This window comes from Diadema setosum, chromosome 13, assembly GCF_964275005.1.
Source record: "Diadema setosum chromosome 13, eeDiaSeto1, whole genome shotgun sequence".
Lineage (NCBI taxonomy): Eukaryota > Metazoa > Echinodermata > Echinoidea > Diadematoida > Diadematidae > Diadema > Diadema setosum.
Window position 1 is genome coordinate 13,061,084 of NC_092697.1, and position 19,130 is coordinate 13,080,213.

At 37.0% G+C, this 19,130-nt stretch overlaps 1 protein-coding gene across 1 annotated transcript in view; it reads left to right on the top strand.

Annotated features, from left to right (window-relative positions):
- Positions 1-19,130, top strand: part of LOC140236424 (uncharacterized) — a 91,281-nt gene that overhangs the window by 16,797 nt on the left and 55,354 nt on the right. The window contains exon 3 of the mRNA XM_072316350.1: positions 5,675-5,829. The gene's annotated coding sequence lies outside the window, so the exon portion shown is untranslated. The remainder of the gene's footprint in view (positions 1-5,674; positions 5,830-19,130) is intronic.

Sequence of the window (19,130 nt, forward strand, 5' to 3'; positions counted from 1 at the left end):
CTTACAATTCTAATCAAGATATAGTGACGGCCTTATAGATAACGATTTATACCAACAAACTGAGGACTTGAAAAAATACTCTAAATTAGTACGAGCGAGTGAGCCGAAATTTGTATATTTCCGCGTCATCATTACGTTTTGTTGTTATCTTGTTTGATTCGGGTTTTTTGCGCCCCTCCCCCCGTATGTTCGATACCGTTGGCGCCTTCTTTTGATCCAATTGGCGATCGCTTCAGAACGAAAGAAATGACATGTGTGAACACAATGACACTTTCATTTTGTCATCATCACGTTTTGTTCTTATCTTATTTTTTATATACATTTTGGCGAGGGAGCGCAGCGAGCGAGTCGAAAATTTTTGTATTTCAGATCACAGAACATGGAATTTTTGTGTGAACGCAATAAACATTGTCATTTTGTCCGCGTCATCATCATGTCTTGTTTTTATCTTGTTTGATTTGGTTTTCTGCCCCCCCCCCCCCACCATTCTCCCTCCCCCCTTCCGGGCGAGGTTTTTGTTTTGTTTTGTTTTGTTTTTTTCCTTCTTCTTCTCCTTTTCTTTTTTTCTTCTTCTTCTTCGTTTTTTTTTTCCTTTTTTTTTTCTTCTTCGTTTTTTTTTCTTCTTTTGCGCCCCCAAGGAGTGGCGCCCGGGGCACGTGCCCCCCTTGCCCCCCCCCCCCCCCCCAGATACGCCACTGCACGTGGGTGTCGGTCTCGTGGGATGACCCCGGACAATCACCCCCTAGACGATTATACTATATTACAGCCACACTCTAGGACATCTACCACACCCAGCTTACTACCCTCAAGGATGATTACCCCCAGCTACCTCCCTCCAATCAAGTACCCCAGCGAATTACCTACGGATGACTACCCCCAATTTGCTCTATTGAAAGATAACTAGTATTAACCCCAATCGAAATATCTAGTAATCGCTTACACTTCGAGTGACAAAGTCCGGCTAGGATGGTAAAAAGAGGGGAGGGGCTGAATGTGATTATTCACCAAGCTTTTTCTTTGAGCTTTTTTAGGAGTGTTTTAAGTTCTGTCATTGGCAGAGAGAAAGGTAGTTCAAAAACTCTCCAACTTCATGAAAGCCTGCTACATAAGCAGGTAAATTGCCTGTTCAGGATTTAGGGAATCTCAGAGGCAGGACAGGTCTCTAGAAAAAAAAAATCGCAAAAGAGGGTTTCAGAACTTTTGCCACCATAATAGGGATGCTTTTGATTTAAGTAATGATCATAATTGTATACTGCAGATATTACTGAGTGCGTGTATGTGTGTGTATGCGTGGAGGAGGGAGGGTGGATTCCCTGGTGGATTTGACTGGTGCTGTACGGTACATGCATGGGCGTCAATCCATTTTCAAAATTTCCGACTTTGAGACGCTGATGGCAATAAAGTCCGCAGAGGCCCGCGTGGGTGTGCATTGTGTGTGTGTGTGTGTGCGTGCGTGGTCTGTAAAATTAACGACCTTAATCTGGAAGGTCTCCCTATTCAATGTTATGAAAGTGAAACGTTTTTAAATTTGGGGATTATTGTGTATCTTGATGGATATCATCATGTATATCAATATGGGGAGCGAGCAAAACATAAAATGAAATAAGGTTTGTTATTCCGAAGGTTCGTTAATCCGAAAATGAGATAAGACCCTATTTCATTTTCGGATCAGCGGACCTTCGGAATAACGAACCCTATTTGATTTTCGGATAAACGAGCCTTTGGAATAGCGAACCTTCGGAATAACGCCATAAAAATGTTTGGATTAAGGAACCCTTTTTCATTTTCGGATCAACGAACCTCTAGAGATAGGGAATTTGTGTGTTTCGGATGAATGAACCTTCCGAATAACGAACCTTCGGAATAATGAACATCACTCACTCATACACAGAATGCATAATAACGCGGTGAAGTAGTCACGCTCTCACGTCCAACTGGACCCCATGGAATGCCAGTCAGTGTAGCTGAATATGGGCCATCCAGCCATCTTCTCAGATGGAGAATGAAATAAACACTTGATTAATGTTCAGCATAAGTGTTCAGTAACTTATCAAAATGATATATCTATGTATGTACTAGGTGTTTCAAAAAACATTTCCCACTTTTGATTCTTAATAATTCATAAACTATATATCAGATAACACTGTCATTGATATGAGTGATAGCTGAATACTGTACAATTTGGTTGAAGGTGGTTTAAATATGAAAGCATAAATCAGTTTCATGAAATCCATGATTAATTTCACAGTTAGGTTCCAGATTTTTCTCTATTTTCAACCCTCTGTACAAAATTTCACTTTGCACAGGGGTTAATGGGTGTGTATGGGAGTGTGTGGTTAACACCTGACAATGGTCCTGAACAATGGCCAGGGTTTGAATGCTTCATTATTTATTCATGAGAAATTCCACTGTCACAACTAGTCTTTATTCAGGCTCTGGCAGTATCTGTGTAAAGTCAAACACCTGCCGATACTGTCTTTGAGTCACGACAGTCCTCTCCCTACTCCTGAAAAACGAAACTACAATGAATACCTTCTGTTCTATTGTAAACATGGTGACATGAAGAAAAGAAAATCAATTAGAGTATACACTCTTGTGTATATGGAGCCTTAAATAAATCTACTGTGAAACAAATCGCCCCAATGATAAATGCTGCTGTACTCTTTACCAAAAATGATCTCTTTTTATCGAAAAAGCGAAAATTTGTCAGACTATTTAATTAGTATACATAGACAGTTGTATAAAAATGAGGAACTTTAGATCATTAAATGCTTAATTGTATCCTAAATTTAGTGATATGTGAAGCAAAATTTGAAAATGATTGCCAGCTGGAAAAATGTGGTGTTTAACATGTGCTTACTTTTTCCATGTGCATGCATTTTACCCTTTACCGAGCATGAATTCAGACTAGCAGTGCCCAGGGCAACCAACATGAATTACTAGCCGGGTTCACACGTACATCAGTTAGCGGGATACAAATCTCGAGATTTGCATCGCGATCGTCATCCCGAGTTTTTTGCACGTGTGGACAGAAAAAACCCCGAAAATTAGCGGGATAAGCATCGCGATGCTAATCCCAAGAAATCTTGCGCTGGTTCATCAATTAGCGGGATAATTGGCCCCGCGCTGGTACGTGTGAACGGTCGGGATTAGAATCTCGAGTTTTTACATCCCATCATGCAATGCGCACATCACAACAGCGAGGCCTCTGCGAGGAGGTCCTTCACCTCTTTGGACAATGACAATGGTTTTTGACAATGACAATGGTTTTTTTATTTTCTCATGTCACCCAACGTCAGGGTATTGAAGAAAATCAAAAATAAACACCGTAACAGATAAAATCAGTTAATTAATACATTAATACATTGTAAATTACATATATATACAGAAAATTGCATATTTACAAAATATACAAAATATACAGAATGGTGCAGGACCCAGAAGAGAGAAAGAGAGTGAGAGAGAGAGAGAGAGAGAGAGAAGGAAAGAGAGAAGGAAGACAAACAAAACAGTTAAAAAAAAAGCAGGGCAACAATAACGCATATAAAAGCAATTTCAATAATATAAAACTAAACATTGTAAAAAGCTATATTTACATGAAAAAAATACAAATAATGATATTGATAATTATTATTTCTTATGGAGCTTCATTATTTCCTTACAAAATTTAGCTAAATTTATCAACTCACTACGATTTTGGGAATTAAATAACTGAGACATCTTTAAAGTGTTTGGTCTTATTCTATAATAGGATTTAATGAATTTATTCCTGGCATTATTCAATGTATGACACTCAAATAAATAGTGAAATTCATCCCCTAATCTATTAGAATTACATAAATTACACAATCGATCACAATGTTCAATACCAGCATACCTACCCGTTACAATTGGTAATCTGTGGTTGGCGCAGCGAAATTTGGAAAGAAGTTGTCTGAAAATGTAAGGGATTTTTAACAAATATGGATCTAAACATAAATTCGTTTTATAGATTCTGTAATTCGTACAACATGAACTGTTACTTATCTTAGACTGCCAATTCTGTACAAATTCGTCTCTTAATCTAAGTTTTATCGAACACCTAAACCACGAAGAACTTACGTTTTCCAAGTTATTCCTAACAAAAGACATTCCTAACTCATTTAGTGTATCATAAACTTTCAACAACCATGGTGATGAATATATCTTATAATTATGCAAAAGTGATATGATATTACATACAATAGATGAATATTTTCTTTCTTTTCCTGTAATAATCTTTAACCAAAAATTAAGCATTCTTTCTTTAACAGTACAGGCTATTTCAAGCCTTCCTAGTTCTCCCAGAGCCATGCTATTCATAGTATTTTTTGTTAGTCTCAGTAAATGTTTGCAGTATTGATAATGTAGACTCTCTGTGAGTGCTAAATTCTCATATCCCCAAACTTCACTACCATAAATAAGAATGGGTACAACAAGCCGGTCAAACAATTCTAATTGGATATCTATTGGAAGCCGCATCTTTCGAGACTTAACCATTAGACTATACATTGCTCGTTTCGCTTTATCAACTTGTTTAGTTTGGGCCTTTTTAAAATCATTTTTATAATTAAACACCACTCCAAGGTAAGTATACTCATCTACAACCTCTAAAACATTCTCATTAAACATAAAGGGCTTGAATTTTCTAACTTTTCCTCTTGAGAAAATCATTACTTTTGTTTTACTGACATTAACTTGTAGTAACCATAATTTGCAGTAATCACTTACAGCATTGAGTGCAGATTGCAATTCGTTCTCACTAGTAGCTAGGATTAAAGTATCATCAGCATACATCAATGAGAAGAGTCTTAAAAATACATCTATTCCTTTATCATGTAATACGGTCAACAAATCATTAGGCAAAAAATCAACACCATTATATGCGGAACTTACATAATCTTGAAAATCATTTATATACAATGCAAATAGCTCTTTTCCGACCGACAGAGAAAAAATGGAGTTCCTAGAGCAATAACAACAGCGCGCGAACCACACCAATGACGCGTAAAAGACAATGGACAAAGGTAAGTGCGCGCAGGCAGCGATAGAGAAGGGCACTGTGTGACCCAGTTTGCAGGCTTTGCTGTTATCTCTATCGGCAATTAGCGGGATAATTCGGTACGTGTGGACGCTCGCCAAATTAGCGGGATACCGATCGCGATCGCTATCCCGCTAATTTGGTACGTGTGGACGCTCGCAAAAAAACTCGGGATGAGCATCGCGATCGTCATCCCGCTAATTTGTACGTGTGAACCCGGCTACTGATTAAGCATACATGTGCCAGGGAGCGCGAGACTGACGCCCAGTCAACAGGTGGTTCAGGCATGTCCATTGTTCAGGGCCATTGTCAGCACACACTCACACACACATCATTGGTTTCTGTGTAAAGTTTATTTTAGTACAGAGGGTTAAAATTTGACCAAAATCTGAAACCTTACTTCAAAATCAATCTTAGATTTAATAAAACTGATTTATGCTTTCACATTCAAATTACCTCCAACAAAATTGTACACTATTCAGCTATTACTCATATCAATGACAGTTTTATCGGATGAACAGTTTCAGAATTACTAATGATCAAAAGTGGAAAATGTTTTTTGAAACACCTAGTATAATCATAACTATTTATCATTCTATTTTCTTCTTTTTTCAGTCGAAGTTCATATAGAGCTAAATCTCGGAAGCCATGTCTCAACTTCAATGCCAGTAGTGGAGAGTATCATTTTCATTCCAGCTCTAGGAACTCCATTTTTTCTCTGTCGGTCGGAAAAGAGTCATTTTGCACTTCATTTGATCTAACTACAAAGAGTAAGTCACCTTTAGCATTTGCTTTTCGTTATGCTTTTTGTTTCTGTTTGCTGGTAATAATTCAGACAGAGGTGTTTGATGTCACATCATTAATCTTTTAAAGGACATTAGTCAGCGCAATTGGCACATTACTGATACGACATTGCTCTGACCACATCTTGAAACCATAAAGTAAGATATCCATTCTCAGACATATTATAATGGGACTATTTTACAGGTAAGCCTAGTGATGGTACAGGATTTGTATTTATGTTTGTTAGTATGAAGCAGACGGTTTTAAGGAAATGAAATGCTGATTTACCTTTTAAAGGAAATTTTGAGAATTTCTTAATGAATCCCTCAGATTTTTTTACAGCTTCTATTTATTCATTTTTATTTATTTGCTATCTAAGTGATCACTCGAGGCCCATAATCAAGTCGATTTGTTTAATATTTTACTTATATAAAAATTATTATTTTTAATCAAGATTAAGCACTCTAGATTATATTTTGACATGTTTTAATGTTGGAATATGAAAATAAGGGAATAAGAAGAAAGTCAAAATGCTTTAACATGTATACTGTTGCATTATTTTTTGATGAAAAAAGTTAAGAAAGTTTATCTCTAGACTGTGGAGACTACCCATTGGAACTGACTGTTTCATAAGCCGCATTCACACATGAGTAAATGATTCTTGCATTGTGATGCGAAAATTCAATTCGTTTATCAGTATTCGCGCCGGATTCGCAGGACAAGACAAATTATCGTGTGAGTTTAAAAAAAAAAATGACAGTGATCGAAACATGCCCCCAGGCATCTGATTGTGTAGCATTTTGCCAAGACCCTCTCGCTGTATGATGGCTATGACGAGCCGAGCGCGCCAGGCGCGACAGCGCGAGGCTGTCCAGCTCAGCGTTGGCCCCCCATTCGCTCACCACCATACAGCGAGAGGGCCTTGGCAAAAGGCTGCCAAGTGTGCAGAGTCCTTCAAAGGGTTGTCTATGACAGGGTGGTTGCTGGTTGTTGGACTCTCGTTGTTTTTCCATTTTTGTGGCTAAATGGATTCATGATTATGGATAGAATCACTCAGAGGTAAGCAATCATTCTCGGCTTCATTTGCACCCCATCTTGCACAACTAACGATTTTAGTATAGACCTATTAGAGCTAGTATTAGTATAGATTTACACATAGATTTTGAATCTCCCGCCCTTTCTATTGAGTAGCGCCAATATGGCCGCCGCAAACCCCCCGGATCCATTTATGGTTTCGGAAGTGGGTACTGCGACACCTGATGACGAATTTCAAACTGTTGTGTCTGACAGACAAGGCCGTCGGGAAAAGAGGAAAATACGCGAAGGAAGTGTTGATGTTGAGGACCTTGCGACAAGAGTAGACTCCTCTTCGGAGGATGACCATTACGATAAATCTATGAATGGTAATGAAAAGTTTGGTACCCCCCGATCTAAACCACCTGATCTGAGATTGTACATATGTCCAATAGACAAGAAAAGGTCCCTAAAAAACACAAGCTTGGCTACGGTAGCCAAAGCCATCCATACTTGCTGTGGATCTCCACCAGAGTTTGTTAAGTCTACGCGAAATGGCATTATGGTGAAATGTAGAAACGAGAAACAGTACAGAAAACTGATGGAACTTCAATCTATTGGTACAATGCCAGTAAAGGTGCAAGATCAGATGTACACCGTTAAAGGAGTAATATCTGGGATCCCCACGGAAATGTCTAAGACAGAAATTCAGATGGAATAGAAAAAGCAAAAGGTGTCTCATGTGAAAAGAATAATGAGAAAGGAACAAAAGAAAAGTCAAAACAACTCGGGAAACGAGCAAATGAAGCTCACCCCGACACGCAGTGTCATACTATTTTTTGAAGCAACCACATTACCCCAAGACATTGATTTGTTCTTCCAGAAATTCCAGGTCAAACAATACATACCCCCTGTACTCAGGTGCTTCCACTGTCAAAGGTTTGGGCAAAGAGATACAAAAATTGAAAGTAATGAACAACTTAACCTACGCACAGGCCACTCGCAAATGGCAAGAACATGAGCAAAGGCCGAATTTTGCAGGAGAGACACGACCCATACCTCAGCCTGCAGTGAAAGAAACTAATGCCCCAGTCACATAGACATCCCGGATCACCCCGGACCACCCCGGATCTGATCCGGGGAGAGATCCGTGTTGACGCCGGGAGGCCAACACGGCAACTTTTGGAGGTCAAAAACATCCGGCGTCATCCGGGGATTGCCGTGTTGGCAGAGCAATCCGGGGTGGTCCGTGTGGCTGCCGTGTAGCTGCCGTGTTGATCCGTGTAGATGCCGTGTTTGTCCGTGTAGACTCCGCGCTCTTTCGGCCTTGATCCGTGTAGCTGCCGTGTTGATACCGTGTGTACAGTCATACCAAAATCCCGGATCTCCCCGGATCTCCCCGGACGTCCCCGGATCACCGCGTAGATCCTTGAGCATCCGTGTTTATATGTGACTGGGGCATAAAGAGTTTCCTGAAGAAATGAAGCATGGTACCCCTCGGGCAAGCCAACCCGTGAGCCATACCCCACATTCAGCTGAAGTGAACAATCCCCCATCAAAAGCTACACGGTCTTTTTCGTTGATTCCCAACCAAAGCAAAAACCAAGCTCAGCCCCTGCAAAACATGCAAAAGCTACCCTCAGAAAGAGAGGGACCTGCGAAAAACAGGTTGGGTGTAAACTTTGAAGCTCAGGCTACAGACAATGAGCTGATCAACTTCATTGTTATTTTGATCATGAATCTCATGAAAGACAAATCAGAGGATGAAATTCGTCTCCTGATAAATGCAGCAGCCGGTAAACTTCTCGGACAAGACAGCTATGATGTTGGGGAAACTTGCTAGTTTATTATGTCGGTCTTCCTCGTTCTCCAATGGAATGCTCAGGGAATGAGTGGACACGGACAAGAATTGATACAATTTTTAAGTACAAATAAATCTGATATTGTACATTTGATATGTGTACGGGAGACATGGTTTAATGATGATAATGTTTTGCAGATTCCAAATTATACTTGTTTGTTTAAGAATAGAACAACACAAAGTAGAGGAGGGTGTTATTTCTATGTACATGATTCTGTATATTACGGTTCAAAACAATGATAGTCTACTGAATGAAAAATGCAGGCGTGACTCATGTACTCATGGTGATCATGGTATATCAGCAACTGAAGTGTTCAATGCTATAAAAAAGCTGAATAAGTCTAAGAAAGACGATATTACTGGAGTAATGTCAGATCATTTTATTTATGGTAGCAATGCTGTAAGTGGATATGTTGCTTTGTTGTTTACCGCAATGATTAGACATGGGTATACACCTGAAAATATGCTTAGAAACACAATGGTCCCTATTCCAAAGGGAAGATGGGCAAATCTTGGAAACTCATGTAATTTTCGTGCAATAATTTTGAGTAGTATAATTGGAAAAATCTTAGAATTAGTTATTATGAATAGAGAACTAGATCATTTATGCACAAGTGATCTACAGTTTGGGTTTAAAGAGGGGATATCTACGACAATGTGCACAAGTATGGTTAGAGAAACAGTTTCATATTTTCTCCATGATAAGAGCAATGTTTATGGTCTTGTGTTGGATGCCAGCAAAGCTTTTGATAGAGTCAACTTTGTCAGATTATTTGAAATTATGTTATGCAAAGGGGTGTGTCCAATGTTTTGCAAGCTGTTGCTAAATATGTACTTAGATCAGAAGATCAGACTCAGATGGAATGGAGTTTATTCTGATTTTTTCACGGTTTCAAATGGAGTTAAACAAGGTGGTATATTGTCTCCATGTATGTTCTGTCTCTATATTGATGGGCTTCTGCATCAGCTGCAGGCACTTGGTGAAGGATGTTACATGGGTCAAATGTTTAGTGGCGTTTTCTCATATGCTGATGATTTGATCATTTTATCCCCAAATGTGTCAGCTCTGAAGGAAATGATTACTATCTGTCAAAAATATGCTTCTCAATTTGATTTGATGTTTAATAGTGACAAAAGTCAGCTTATTATATTCAAATGTGATGGAAAAGAAGTTGTAGATCCAAGGATAACAATTAACGGAGAGTATGTGAAAGTTGTAGACAGTATATGTCATCTTGGTCATATTATTACAAATGATATTTTGCATGCTGATTTGTCTAAAATTAATGGTGATTTTAACCGTCAGTGTAATATTTTACTGAGTAATTTTAGATATGCCAAGTGTGAAGTACGTAATGTTTTGTTTCAAAAATTTTGTTGTAGCTTTTATGGCTCTCAGTTATGTCCATTATATGACTCCTCTTTAGATGCGTTATATAGACACTGGAGAACTGCTGTTCGAAGAGTATGGAAAATTCCATGGCAGACACATAATGCATTCTTGCCTTTTTTATCAGCAATGATGAGCCCTGACTTATGGTTCCATAGAAGGTGTTTGAATTTTATAACAAAATCTTTAAACACAAAGAATCAGATTGTTTCTTATATAACAGGAATGAGTAGATTTGGAGCATATTCTGTACTAGGTGGTAATTTGAGATTTTTGAATAGTAGGTATTTTTTAGACCAGTCAAAGATAAATGAAAGATGGAAGGCATTATGCGGTGAGATGGATGAAGCCATGAGGAATGCCGAGCAAATAAGGGAATTGATACATATGAGGGATTACAAAGAATTTTCTTTTTTAAACCCTCAAGAATGTAATGAGTTGATTTCGTATCTGTGTCTACATTAATGTGGCATAGTGTAGCTGGAATGAAATACTTTCAGGGAGAATGCAGTTTTTTTTACTGGCTACACTATTATACAGAACATAGAGTAAAAGATGCAATTTTTTTTTTTTTTTTTAATCATCATGACTGCTTCGGGGACAGTTGTTGAATTTTATACACATGTTGTGCTGCATGTACACATACATGGTGTAGTTATATACATGCACACTGTCATATTGCTGGTAGTCCATTTGCGGGAGTGTACGGGAGCGAGTGAATGCCAAATTGTGAATGCATTCGAATGTGCGTATACATTTGTAAGGGTGCATAGTAGAACATCGTACTTATTGAACAATGTGTGCATGTCTATGAGAGCATGCACGGGCGCACGTGCGCACTTGCGTGTACACATCATGTACTAGTTGTCAGAGAGTGAGGTACATTGTGCTGGATTGGGTGCGTAGTTTTTTAGCTGGGATACGGATGGGTGCTGTGCTCCACTCACTTCCCCGAACAGTCAGAGTGGGCACGGGTGAGGGAGGGTTGATGGGCAAAAATATGTGGATGTCTGTTGGATCTCCCTGAGGGCATTTTTAGACCTATGTGTGTGTCTGTTTAATTTTTTTTTTTCAATATTTCATTTCCGTATCCATGTCTACACATTGTATCTGCATGTTTTTAGGAATATTTTACTGTATATATATGTGCTTTGTAAGAAGCGAATAAAGAATATAATAATAATAAAGGCTGCGAGTCTGAAGCTGAATTGCAAGTGATTGATATTTTTGGGGGCAAGTTTTTCCTCACAGTAGTTAATTGTTATAACCCTTGCAGAGAGATATGCATTGAGGCTGTAGATTTATCTATAAGAAAAGCTAAAGATCCTGCAAAATTATTGATTGTAGGTGATTTTAATTCTCATAACCCCCTTTGGGGTAGTGATAAACTGGATAGAAATGGTAAATTGATTGAGGAATTTGTTTCACAAAATTATCTAGTCATATTAAATGACGGATCTGGCACGAGACTTGACCCCCATTCAGGAAAAATATCTTGTTTGGATCTGTCTCTGATTTCATCTCAGTTAGGAAGTAAGTGCACTTGGAATGTTAAGCCAGACAAACTAGGCAGTGATCAATTTCCTGTTTGTATCGAGTTGTGTGTGGGAGGAAAGTCTCTCCTCCGAGAAATGAGTAATGGAAGCAATAGTTGGAATTTTAAAAATATGGATTGGCAAAAATTTGCTCAATTGTGTGAGAATGTTATGAATATAGATAATATCAACGTGGATACAAAAATGTTTTATGAGATGTTTATGTCACACATTAGAGAGGTACTTGAAGATACAGTTGGAGTTAAAAGAAGAAAAAATAGACACCAAAAGTCACAGCCTTGGTGGACAAAAGAATGTTCTTTGAAAATTAAAGAAAGGAATAGATTGAAAAATAGACTCTCTAGGTGTTGGTCTGAGGAAAATTTGTACAGGTACAAAAAGAAGAAAGCAGAAACGCAGCGAACGATACGGCAGGCAAGAACGAGATTTTGGCAAGCCTTTTGTGCAAGTCTGAATCGATCCACGTCTGTTTCGGCGATGTGGAAATTCATTCATTCAAAGAGTATGAACGGTATTCTTCGGAATAAAACCCATAGCATGTCTGTGTTATATGTGGGTGAAAGTATTATTGTTGATGATAAAGACAAAGCAAATGAATTTGCCAGATATTTGAAGTATACAGGGAAAGGGAATACAAAAAGTAATATCTATAAAGAGATAAAGGAAGAATTTGATGTGATCCAGGTTCAGGATATGGAAGGCTTGCAACTGGCCTTAAACGAGCCTTTTGTGATGAGTGAATTGGAAAGAGTTCTGCAAGAAAAAAAAAAGCTTCAGCACCGGGAGAAGATAAGACAGGATATGAAGTGTATAAAAATTTACCAGAGTCAAAAAAGGAGATATTACTGAAATTGTACAACCAAATATGGGATACTGGAGATATTCCAGAATCGTGCAAACACTCGATTTTGATTCCTCTGCCCAAGCAGGGTAAGGACCCGCACCATTTGTGCTCTTACCGCCCAATAGCGTTGACATCATGTTTCATGAAAATAATGGAAACGCTGGTGAAAAACAGATTGCAATATTTTATAGAAAAACACGATCTGCTCGCAAATTTTCAACACGACTTTAGAAAAGGCCGTTGCACTCTTGATATTATCGTACATTTGGAAAATGAAATAATGAAGAATTTAGAAACTGGTGTGAAGTCCCAAGCAGTGTTCATTGACCTGGAGAAGGCGTATGATACACTCTGGACAAAAGGACTCATAGTAAAACTCAGTCATTTGGGTTTAAGAGGAAATATTTTACAATTTATAAAGAACTTTCTATTATATCGTACTTGCCAGGTCAAAATAGGAAATGAGAAATCTGATATTTTTCATATGGAAAATGGTCTCCCGCAGGGCAGTATTTTGAGCCCAATATTGTTTAATCTAATGATTTCTGATGTACCTGTAAGCAGAACGAATAATGTTTATAATTTGTTATATGCAGATGATTGCGTTATCTGGACATCAGGAAATGATATTAGAGAAATGACTGTTCAAATTCAAATATACTTACACGTTTTGAATGAATGGTTCACTTCACGGGGACTGAAAATATCACCGTTGAAGACCACTTCTGTTCTTTTCTCTCGTGGAAACAAAGATGAGCGCGTTCGTCTATTGTTTGAGAAAAATGAGCTGAAATTTGCTCCTCAGTATAGATATTTAGGAGTGATATTTGATATAGGAGGATGACTTGGAGACCACACTTGCAAGACGTAGTTCTGCGATGTAAGAAAAGGTTGAATATACTGATAGTTTTAGCTCATACAAATTTTTGTCAAAGCATACAAGAATTGTTAGGCGTATACAGATCTTTAATACGCTCCATAATAGATTATGCTTGTGAGGCTTATGATTCTGCTACTATGAGTGTCAAGAATGTTTTAAACTCCATACAATATCAGGCTTTAATTATTCGTGCAAACGCAAAAAAGGGACAGCCCTAAGGACCCTCCAAGTGGAATTCGGAGAAATGCCCCTAGAGTTACGTCGAGAGATGCTCTCGGCTAGACTGAAAGCACGTATTGAGAATACTCCCAATTATCCTATGAAAGAAGGGCTTAAAAATTGTTGGCAATTTGACTTTTGTAAAAACACTGCTTCAAAAGAACCTTTCGGACAAAGGACTCAAAACTCATTTGAATTTTTAGATCCACATGTTGAATTGTGTGCAAAACCTCCCAACATGCCTTTCTGGATGTGGAAACCTCCGTGTGTATCGACACAATTAAAAGAGTAAAACAGGCCTCCTTAGAAGTGATGTATACCAAATGGCAAAACTGTTTACATGTATATACAGATGGCTCCAAATCACCTGAAGGCAAGGTAGCCTCTTCATTTTATGTGCCAGTGTATAACTATGTTCAGATTAAAAGAATGCAGAACCAAACATCTGTTTATAGAGCCGAATTGGCGGCTATCACGCTAGCTTTGTATTGGATTGATCAATTACCAGCACTTCAAACAGGAGTAGTTATTTTTAGTGACTCACTCAGTGCCCTTCAAGGCATTCGATCTCAAAGAGAAGAAAGTTTTGTTACAGAAATATTAAGTTTCTGCACTAATCTATATTTCAAGGGAATATTTGTAAGTTTGGAATGGATTCCTGGACACTGTAGAATAACAGGGAACGAAGTGGCAGATCAAAGCAGCAAAAAAGGCTTTACAAAATGTTTCCATACAAGTGAATAACAAGTTGAATAAATATGAATTCAATAAAAAACTGAAAAGGTGTTATATGACAAAATGGCAAATTAAATGGGATGAGACAAACTCCCCCCCCCCCCCGAAATATGTTCAACGAAAGGTTTCTCAGACCTATTTATGCACTTTGAATGACAGAAGAGCTGAGACGTACATCGCCTCAGGATTGGGAACTTAGGTTTAAATGACAATTTGTTTCAAATAAACCAACATGTGTCGGGTATGTGTGAATATTGTAACGTCCCAGAAACAGTTGATCATTTTCGTATGCTCTGCCCCAGATATATTATACCCAGAGCTATGATGTTAGCTGAAACAAAAATTCATGAGAACAGCATTCAAAGCTTACTAATTTCAACTAACCCAGTATACCAAAGAGCTCTTGTGTTATATGTTAAAAGATCACAACGATTTTAGATAAACTTTCATGCATGTTAGTGTACATAGTTTGCACTAACTGTGCCTCGAGGTATTCTGAAGAGGCAATTCATGCGCACCACAGCCCAGAGATTGCTTACTTTACTTTAAAAAAATGTATATGTGATTACTATATATATTTATATTTTATTAATATTGCTTGTTTGTTTTGTTTGGCTCTGAATCGGACCAATCGAGGTTCCTGTGCTGGTAAGTGGTAAGCATCGGACTCTACTGCCTGCATACCGGAGGGGCCTAGGCCGCTAATAACGGCTGAGAAGTCTGCTCGAGACAATGAGCCGGATTTGATTTGATTTGATTTATTTATGCTTAATTCCGTTACATCAGATAGGATCATGTACATGTCATTTATGACAAACAGTATATCAGCACATAGTTTTTAGTACAATTATACAAGACAAATACAAATATACTAGCTTATGGAACTTAAACAGAAGGGTCTCCAAAATAAGCCGAGGCTTGACGGTATGGAGACTATATGCTTACCTACTCTGAATAGAATAGGGAATAGAGAAAGAGAGAAATAGGGAAGGGTATAGGGGGAAAAGGGAAAGTTACAAAGTGTATGGGTACCACTCCAACTACTTTACAATGATAGTAATGATGATAAATACAGTATGATAATTATATTAAAGTTAACACGTTCAGTTGCCTTTGCCGGAGTAATGACCAAATATGCACTATGGAAATGATAATGTGTGAATACAAAATATCTTATACATAGTGTTATCTGACATTGAACAAAATATATTGTGTTTGTTTTATGTATGCAGTAATGGTAAGGCACATCGTACACATACATGCTCATATAATATACATGATGTACCTATCCTATACATACATATACATACTCTTATTCATAATATGGATAGATAAATAAATCGATATGTGTATGCACACATCCATGCATTATGTATCACGTACATATTCATATACATTTGATTATAATACAATAAAGGAATCAGAATGTTATCCTGGGGAATACTGCTTAAGGAGGTGAAGTTTTACAGCCTTCTTAAATGAATACATAGTGGTCATGTTTTTAATTTCGATGGGAAGGGAATTCCAAGTGTCAGGGCCGGAGTGTCTGATAGAATGATGCGCGAGTGCGGTTTGGGGGTTAAATAAATGTAAATTTGTGGATTGTCTGGTTGGATAAGAGTGAATCTCTGAATTTGACCGAAATATTATGTTAAATATTGGAGGCAAGAGGTTTGACTTGAGACAAAACATAAATACAGCTTTTTGGAGAAAATTTATATCATTTATCTTAAGGGATTTAAGCTGGAAAAACAATGGGTCGGTGTGATCTCGAGAGCGTGCTCGACTGCACACTTGTATTGCTTTTTTCTGTAGGAGAAGTATACGGTCTGTGTTACATTTGTGGGTTGCCCAGATAATGTTGCAATACGATATATATGGTAAGATTAAGGCATTATACAGGGTAAACAATACACGAGTTGGTAAAAAATACTGAAGCTTAGTTAACAGGCCAACGTTTCGGGATATAGGCAAAATGATGTGTTTTACATGATCATCCCATTTTAGGTTTTCATTTATATACACACCGAGAAATTTATTAAATATTTTCCTTTCAAGAGATATGCCATCAATATACAATTCATATTCTGGTAAATCAGCTTTTTTACATTTAAAATGAATGAAATTAGTTTTGCTTAAATTAAGTGCCAGTATATTACTTTTAAACCATGTAAATAATTTCGGTAATTCATTGTTCAAAATAGCAACTAGGTGGTTTAGGTCAGCATGTGAGTAAAACACATTTGTATCATCGGCAAATAATATATACTGTAACATAGATGATGGGTTTGAAATATCATTAATGTAAATTAAAAACAATAACGGCCCTAAGATCGAACCCTGGGGAACTCCACATGTTACAGGTAGTGTATTGGAGGATACTGAATCAAAGGAGACAAATTGTTTTCTACATAACAAATAGTTTTCAAACCATGTAAGTGCAGTACCCCGAACCCCGTAATGTCGTAGCTTATGTAATAATATTTTGTGGTCAAGAGTATCGAATGCCTTGCTCAGATCCATAAATATACCAATTACATGTTTGCGATCTGCCAAGGCACTCGATACTCTATCAAATATCTGCATTAACATTAATCGTGATCAGTAGAATGATTGGTTTGGAAACCGAATTGATCAGGATTGAAGAAATCATTCTGACACAAAAATCCATACAACCTATTATACACAATTCTCTCGAGTATTTTGGAGAAACTAGAGAGAATAGAAATGGGACGGTAATTAGTTACACACGTGGGATCATCTTTTTTATAAATCGGTATTACTTTAGCTATCTTGAAGGAACTTGGAAAAATACCAGAAGAAAGAGATAGATTAAAGACATGGACTAAGGGAGACAAAATACTACCTATAATCTGCTTATTAAAGTAAATTGGTGCTGATTTCATCATGACTGACAGAATAACTATTTTTAAAAGCACAGACAATTCTTAATATTTCAATAAAATCAGTTGGGTTTAAAAATAAGGATGAATCTATTTGGTTGTGGCAGAAAATCTGCGAAATCACAATTACTCTTATCGATTTTAGAGCCCTGTTGTGGACCGATATGCACAAAATATTCATTAAACATATTACTTATATCTACCGGATTACTTACAGTATTGCCATCTTTATAAAATACTTGAGAATCAGATGATGATTTACTCTTATTGAGAATTTCATTGATTATTTTCCATATAGTTGAACTTTTACCTTGAGCATTATCTATCTTTTTAGAAAAATACATTTCTTTAGACTGTTTGATAATGCTTGTTAATCTATTTCGATATGTCTTGTAATTGGAAACATTTTCAGGGCTAACTTGATGAAGACTTATTTTATACAAAATATTTCTTTTATTTATAGAATTCAAAATTCCTCTTGTTATCCAAGGTTTCATAGGTTTATTACGTTTTCTCCCTGCCTTGGTCTTAGGTATACTAATGTTGAAATATATCTCAAATTTAGCCCAGAATAACTGATATGTTTTTTCGGTATCGTCACAGGTTAAAACATCTTCCCAATCTTCATTCTGCAAATTTTCATTTAACCTAGCTATATTTTCAGTGGTGAATTTACGAGCATAAAATGATTGTCCATTTCTACGAGGAGGAGGGGAATCAATTATTACAAAGACAGGGATATGATCTGAGATTTCAGAATATACAAGACCTGAGTGAATATGACAATTGTGTACATTGATAAATATATTGTCTATAAGGGTAGACGAATTACCTACAATTCTTGTAGGTTTGTCGATGACTGGAAAACAGGCGTTCGAGTATACTACACTTTTGAAGTGATTGACATTGTTGTTATCCTGTTGCAGGTCTATATTGAAATCTCCCATTAAACATATAATTTTACTTTCTCTATTCAGATTATGTAATATATCATCAAAATCTTCTAAAAAACTATCAATACAATATTAGGGGGGCGATATATATTACATACAATTAAGTTTTTACTGTTGACCATGTCTATTTCTATACATAATAATTCTGCGGAATTATGAACAAATGAAAGGTCATTTCTGACCTTATAGGACAGAGACTTACATATGAACAGTTTGTTTGCAAAAACCGATAAGTCCATTTTTGAAGATTTTGAAGTATGGTCTCTGTAATAAAGTACAAAATAATACCTTTTAAATGATATATTGGTCACTACATATAAAGGTACACTTTTGAAGTTATGGTCAAAAGAAGCAAATATTTTCTTATTATTCTCTTTATTTTTCTTGACCTTTAATCGCAAATATCTCCATTTGGCATATATGGACTTATCGGTTTTTGCAAACAAACTCTTCATATATAAAAAGCAACACCACCACCACGACCGTCCTGTCTGTCACTGCGAACAAAATGATAATTAGGAATATTATATATGTCTGGGGATGTGGTGTTTAACCAAGTCTCAGTGATTCCTACTACTGAGAAAGAAAAAGACATATTTGTCAACAGATCAGTGACATTATCAAAGTTCTTACTTAAACTCCGGGCATTACAATGCAGTAAACCAAATTTGTCAGGAACATTTACAAAAGTACGATTGAACACATCCGGCAAATAATACTTACAATCTATGAGTGGTTGTACATTATTATCTAAGTCAGGTATCATTGTAAAGATAGATTCTGAAGTGTTAATGGCAAAAATATAAAAGGCAGTTTTAGTACATGAGACAAATCATCAGTATACTGATGGAGTAGTACATGTATATAATTATTATAGGGAGTTTTGACAATGATAGGCAAAGAATTAAAGGAAAAATAGCAAATTCTCAATAT